Raw genomic sequence first — 6,981 nt, 5'->3', positions numbered from 1 at the left:
AGTCCAAGACCAACTTGGGTAATGTCAAGAGACCTGGTTGTTAGAAAACATTAAATTTAGAGATGAAAAAAATCAATTTAAGTTTAAAGATAAAGAAGGGGATTATGCTGGTTAAGGTCAGCTTCAGTTCAGGTTCAGTTCAGGTTCAGTGAGAGACCAGTGGAAGAGCAGGACCCTGGACATCCTGCTCTGCACGGGTGCACATGCGCACAGCCAAGAACCTGGAACCCTATGGTCTTTACAGCTTTGTGAACTACCTACTATATCCAGTGGAGGGAGAATGCAGGGAAGGACAGTGGCGAAGGCTAGAGAAAAAGAGAAGGGTTCTGCTGTGGAGAAGGTAGGCTGTGCAGCTTGTGTTAAAACAGCAAATGTGCTGGGGTCACTGCACAACAACTGAGTTTCTGTCTAGCAAGGTGGAATCTGTGCTTACCGTTAGCACCACAAGAAGGCAAAACAAACTACAAAAAATAAACACACACACACACACACACACACACACACACACACACACACACACCGGGAGTGGGGAACAAATGAAAAGATACCTAAAATCCAAACAGATTGAGTTTTTGGTTTGTCTATTTATTTATTTTTTCTTTTTTTGGCTTTTGATAAGGGTTTCTCTGTAACTCTAGCTGTCCCGGAACTCGTTCTGTAGACCAGATTGGCTTAGAACTCAAGAGTTTCACCTACCGCTGTCTCCTGGGTGCTGGGATTAAAGTCATCTGTCTCCACCACCCAGGATAATTATGTATATATATTTTTTTGAGCCAGGATCACACCCTGTAGCTCAGGCTCCCCACCCCCACCCCAAACAGAACGTTCATTCCAGCAGGGGAAAGCAATTAGAGGGTGATGGCTACAGTTAAGAATCCAAACAAAGGAGTGGGCAGGGGCTCTTCCCTGGGAGCAGAGATGTCTATCTACTCAGTCTATAGTCTTTAGAGGAGATTCAAGGAGGTTCTCAGCACTCAGCAAGGGGGAAGGCTGTGATAGGTACCACTGTAGGGCTAGCCTGGGGAAAGGCACTCCTTACTAGGAGAGATTGTGACTTCAAATAAAGGTGCTGTGGCAGGAATTCATTGAACAAATCCCTGTGGAGTATTTGTCACTGCCAAGTTACGGATTCTACAAACAAAAAGTGACTTTGCCTGTCCTTCTGGAGTTTAATTCCAGTAAGGAAAGACACATATTGGCCAGGGCCTTGCGCTTCCTAGGCAAGCGCTCTACCACTGAGCTAAATCCCCAACCCCAGAAAGACACATATTGAATAGAATAGATTAGTGGAGTTTGGTGGCCTTTTGCCTAGCATGAGCAAGGATCTGAGTTCAATAGCCATCTAGCAGCGAACAGGAAAGAAAAGCTGGCATGTTAAGTGACAAGTGCTAAAGAAGTAAAGGAAGGGGTGTTAAAGAAATTAAAGCAGTGGGGTTGGGGATTTAGCTCAGTGGTAGAGCGCTTGCCTGGCCCTGGGTTCGGTCCCCAGTTCCAAAAAAAAAAAGCAGTAAGACACCACTCAGAGGCAGAGGGCTATCTCTGTAAGCTTCGGGCCAGCCAGGGCTGCATTATATACATGCTGCCTCAGACAACGGCAATAGATGTCAATAGATGTCAAGGAGAGAGCGATAGGATTTTAAACACTATGACTACTGAGAAGACGTTCCTAGTTCTAAAGGAATGGCAGAGCGATGGGCAGGCTTGCAGAATGGTGGTCCCCAGAGCAGAACATTGGATTGGATCTGCGGCCAGGGTTCAAGGAGGCCAGTGCGTTCGTGCGTGTACGTGCATGTACGTGCGTGTACGTGTGTGTGTGTGTGCGTGTGTGCGCGTGTGCGTGTGCGCGCGTGTGCGTGTGCGCGTGCGTGTGCGTGTGTGTTGGGAATGGGAAAGAAGAAGTGAACTCCAAAAGCAGCCCAGGAGAGAGGTCACTTCAGCCTCTGGTTCTCTTGCAGCCTGGGTCCCTCCTCAGCGCGTAGAAGACATTTGCTTGGCCGTTGGAGGATCTGAATCATGCTACAGTTATCAGAACCAAAGGGCAAGATCCGGCAGGAAGGTAGGATAAAGGATACTCAGTAAACAAGACCAGGCCACACTGGAATGCCTCTATTGCAAATACGCTCCATCTTTTCTACCTTAACTATTTTTTTTTTCTTTTCTTTTTTTCGGAGCTGGGGACCAAACCCAGGGCCTTGCCCTTCCTAGGCAAGCGCTCTACCACTGAGCTAAATCCCCAACCCCTTCTACTTTTTTTTTAAGGCAGGTTTCTTGGCTGACGTGGAGCTCACTTATATAGACCAGGCTAGCCTTGAACTTACAGAGATTCATGAGCCTTTGCCTCCAAGGGAATGTGTGGTGTGTGTGTGTGTGTGTGTGTCTGTGTGTGTGTGTGTGTGTGTGTGTGAGTGTGTGTGTGGGGGGGCGGGGGGACTTGCGTCTGTGCTTGCGTTAGTGTGTGCGTTCATGCATGCATGCCTGTGTATAGGTCAGAGGACAGTTTGTGGGAGTCACTTCTCCCCTTTCACCCTGTGATCAAACTCAGGTCCTCAGCCTTGGCAGGAAACGCCTTTACCTGATGAGCCATCTCGTTGGCCCTTTTATTATCATTTGAGATAGTTCATGCATTCCAGGCTGCTTGAATTTGCATGGAGCTAAAGACATTAAACTTCTGATTCTTCAGGTGCATAGGTGTGTGTGTGTGTGTGTGTGTGTGTGTGTGTGTGTGTACCTGAGATCAAAGCTGAATTATCTCCCTTGGCTTCTTTCTACCTTATTGTTTGAAATAGGGTCTCATGGAACCTGGGGTAAGACGAGATAAAAATACCTGAGGCAGACGCAGGCTGATTTCCAAGTTCCATGTCAGCCTGGACTACTTAGTGCAGTGGTTCTCCAGCTGTGGGCTGCGGCCCCCTCAGAGTCCCGCATTAGATGTTTACATTAGGATTCATAAAGGCAGCAACACAACAGTTATGAAGTAGCAAGGGAATAATTTTATGGTTGGGGATCACCACGATATGGGGGACATTAGGAAGGTTGAGAACTGCTGATTTAGTGAGTTTCCAGTCAGCCAGGGGCTACAAAGTGAGACCTGGTCTTAAAGAAAGGAAAAACTGGAAATGATAACAAAATTTAAAAAGAGTTTTTCTCTCTTGCTTCTCCCCCAGGAGCTTTACTTTGGGAATTCCTTGGCGACTAGGGGTAGGTTACTTCATTCCTTCACAGGGTATGCCTTTGCTTTCATTGGTGACCTCAGAGGTCAGACAGAAATGTCAACATCAGGATGGGATACTGTACTCTAATTTTTGATCAGCATAAGCCTTGAGGCAGACACAAACGTTAAAAGCAGATTATTAAAACTCAATAGAGCACTGGTGTGGGGTCAAACTAAGCTCTTTTCTACAGAGAAGATGAAAGGGCTGGGAATGAGAAGCACATGGACGTTCAAACACAATATTCCACTGAGCTTTGAATATGATTGAGGGCATAAGGTAATTGAAATGAAAAAAAAAAAAAAAAAAAAAAAAGAAAGACGGATGCGGGAGGGAAGCCCACTGGTAAATAAGTCACCCACAGAGCAAAGTCTCTATCCGGTGGCTCTTTACATTTTGAGAGGGCAAAATAGATTTTAGTCTGTCAAAAACAGTGAAGAATTCACGTTTTTAGGACCAACCCCCCCCTCCCCCCGGAAGTCTATGGATTTGTAATTTGGCTTTGAATTTGACCTGTGGCCTGCATGTCATGATAATTTGGGTCACTTTGAATATTCCATCCCTTGGACAATAGCCTCTGCAAATGTTAAACGAATGCAGCTGCCGTGAGCCATTGGTCTATTTGCATCACAATACGACGGACTAAATCCACAATTAATAAACCATTTCCAGTTAGCAGTCACTCGGAGGAGGAAATGAAGGATATTCATCCCGGGAATTGGAAAAAGCCGGGTTTCATTTGTGCCCTTTTGGACATAAAAGAAATAGTTCATATCCTTCTTTTCTGTTTCACAGACTGGGGCTCACTTCGCAGCTCCGGCAGGCCTAGAACTTACCGTGTAGTTTAGGCTGGCTCAAGACCTGTGATCCCTCTGTTTCTGCTTCCCGAGGGCTGGGATTAAAGGAAAGGGCAAGCAACTGGCCTCAAATCTGACAAGTTTAGTAGATAGAAGCTAAGCTGGGCTACTTGAGACAATTTTCAGCAAATGCATGCATGCACACACGCACGCGTGCACGCAAACACCATCGCCACCAACGATAACAACAACCGCAGCAGCAACAACAAATCCATATATAAGAAATCCATTTACAATCCAGGCTTGGTGCTGCATGCCTTTAATCCCAGCATTCAGGGAGGCGAGGGAGGCTAATCTCTGAGTTTGAGGCCATCCTGGTTTACAAAGAGTTCCAGGACAGCCAAGGCTATACAGAGAAACCCTGTCTTGAAGAACAAACAACAACAACAACAACAACAACAACAACAAAAAAGGAAAACCATTTAGGAACTGGAGAGATAGCTCAGTGGTTAGGAGCACTGGGTGCTCTTCTAGAGGGCTCAGGTTTAATTCCCAGCACCTACACGGTGGCTCACAACTGTAATTCTAGCTCTAGGGGTTATGGCATCCTCACAGACAAAACACCACAGGAAAGAAAAAAATCTAAAAAACAAGAGGAGAAAAACATTTAGTCTCAAGTTAGATTTTTTATTTTATTATTTTTAAGAAAGAAAGGATTGCTGGATTGGAATTAGGGGCAGTTGGGAGAGTACAGTTTAGCATTCAGGACTCCCAGCACTGCAAAAACTTGGGTGTGTGGATCCAAACCTTTAATCCCAGCATTTGGGAGACACAGGCTGAAAAATCTAACGTTCAAGGTTATCTTAGGTTACACGGTGGGTTTGAGCCACTACGCCTGGCTCTCTTTTTGAGACAGGGTCTCATGTATCCTAAACTGGCCTCAGACTAGCTATGAAGCTGAAAATGACTTTGAACTCTAGTTCTTTTGCCAAATACTTGCCAAATCCAAGTTTTTGGATTGCTGGCTCAAGCCACCAACCGGGTTTCGCACTTCGCCAGTTCAGTGGGAAGGAGTTGTTGGCTTTTCATTTGTTCTTCCTCAATTTCACTCTGCTAGGGGTTCTTTTCAAGTCCGATTCGATGCACAGGGCTTGCACTGAAAAGACTTTGGTGCTCAGTGGCCTACACCTGTAAGACCAACACTCTAGAGGCGGAAAGACCACAATGTGGAGGCCTGCCTAGGCTACACAGGGAGACTGTCCCAGGAGAGAAAAAAGCCACTGAAGTCTTTGGTGGTCAAGTACTCTAGGACTTTCATTCTACCTCCCATTCAACTTTGTGCCAGCTAGTTAACTTATTGTAGGGTTCTTTGGAAAGATGGGCTCTACAGCATGCCAGGAAAGTGAGGTAAAAAAAAAAAAATGTCAAAGAGAAACCTGCAGTTCTGCTTCCAGCCCCTGAGTGCCCACCTGCTACTCCATCTGTTGTAATGTTAACAATAGGTTCACACATTTAGATCAGGTAATGCTGGCCTTGAGTGCCACCAAGAGCTTTAAACTTTTAGTTGGTAGTTCAGTGACTACAAATTAAAGGTTACGAGGCCCACGTTTCAGGAAGGCATTTAAAGCAGGCTAAGAAGGCGTTTCTGGTGAGAAGGGACAGGACCTGAGACTCCTGTCCCCATTATAAGACACCACGGGCTGAACTTGGCTTTGCCTCAACTCCCATAAGGACTGCATTTCTCCGGGTTAGAGTTTGAAATTTGAAAGCATTTGCCTTCACGAAGCTTAAAAATGACAGTGAAGCATAAAGATCTGTAGGCGGAGACTTAGATTTGGTTCTTGACTGAGAAAGGTCTCACTTTGTAGCTATGGCTGGCCTGATACTTGTTTCATAGCACACACTAAAGCTTCAAACTCTCAGCAATCCTCCTGCCTCTGTCTAATTCTGAGTCTGATCCCCCCAATTTGCCAAGTGGTAGTTGATGACCTCGATCTCCTAGTGCTCAAGGCTTTCAAGTAGGCATGTGCAGCCAGGCCCGATCTCCCTTTTTGTATTGTTTTGAATTTTTTGGACTAGTGTCCCTAAGTAGCCCAGGCTGATCTTGAACCCTGGCCTCTAACTCTTGATCCTCTAGTCTCAACAGTATCCTGAGTGTTGGGATTACCGGTGAGAGCCCACACGCCAGGCCTGAACAGTATTTTCTAGGGCTTCAGCCTTATTTAAGAGGCCAGTGACAATACTTCTTAAGAGGGCAGTCAATGCCTGTACGTTTTTCTCTAACAACTACTATTCTCGTGCACGCACGGGAAGGCTGGGTGGAACTTTTGCTATTTGTTTATAAAAGAAAGAAGCACAGGGAGTAGGTTCCGCCCCTTTAATGAGCGTAAGGCGGGAGTGGGGGTCCGGGCGGATTAGGTGAGGTTCCCCCCAGGCGCTCCTCCAGGCAGGCCAGGAGTCCACATCGAGCCATGGGGCCGAGGGGCGGGGCGCGCTCAGCGGCCACGCGCGCGGGCGGGAAGGGGGCGTGTCGACGGGCGCGCGCAGACGGCGAGGGGGCGTGTCCGGCGGGCGGGCGGCGGCGGCGCGGTCCGGGTGCGCGGCGCAGCGTCCTGTGCTGGAATGTGCGGCTCCCGCGAGCTCGCGGAGCAGCAGCAGACCGAGCGCCGCCGAGGCCGCGGGCCCCAGACCCTGGCGGCCGGGACCACAGCGACGGCAGGACCAGGGCCGGCGGTCTGATCCCGCTCCGCGATCGCACACCGGGTCTCGCGGGCCTCGACGCCCAACTTTTCCCCTCTCTCCCTCCCCTCCCCCGAAAGTCCGGCAACAAAGAAAAGGAGTTAGAGCGACGGGGGCGGCCGTCCGTGGGCGCGCAGCTAAGAGGGTAGGACGCCGCGGACCCGGGAGAGCGACGGGGGAGGGCGGCGGGCAGGCGCGGAGCGGCGCGAGGCGCTGTCCAGGGCTGATCTGCAGAT

The sequence above is a fragment of the Rattus norvegicus genome, chromosome 14 (genome assembly GCF_036323735.1).
Source record: "Rattus norvegicus strain BN/NHsdMcwi chromosome 14, GRCr8, whole genome shotgun sequence".
In the NCBI taxonomy this organism is placed as follows: Eukaryota; Metazoa; Chordata; class Mammalia; order Rodentia; family Muridae; genus Rattus; species Rattus norvegicus.
The sequence above is the reverse complement of the archived record's forward strand: the minus strand, read 5'-3'. Positions refer to the sequence as shown.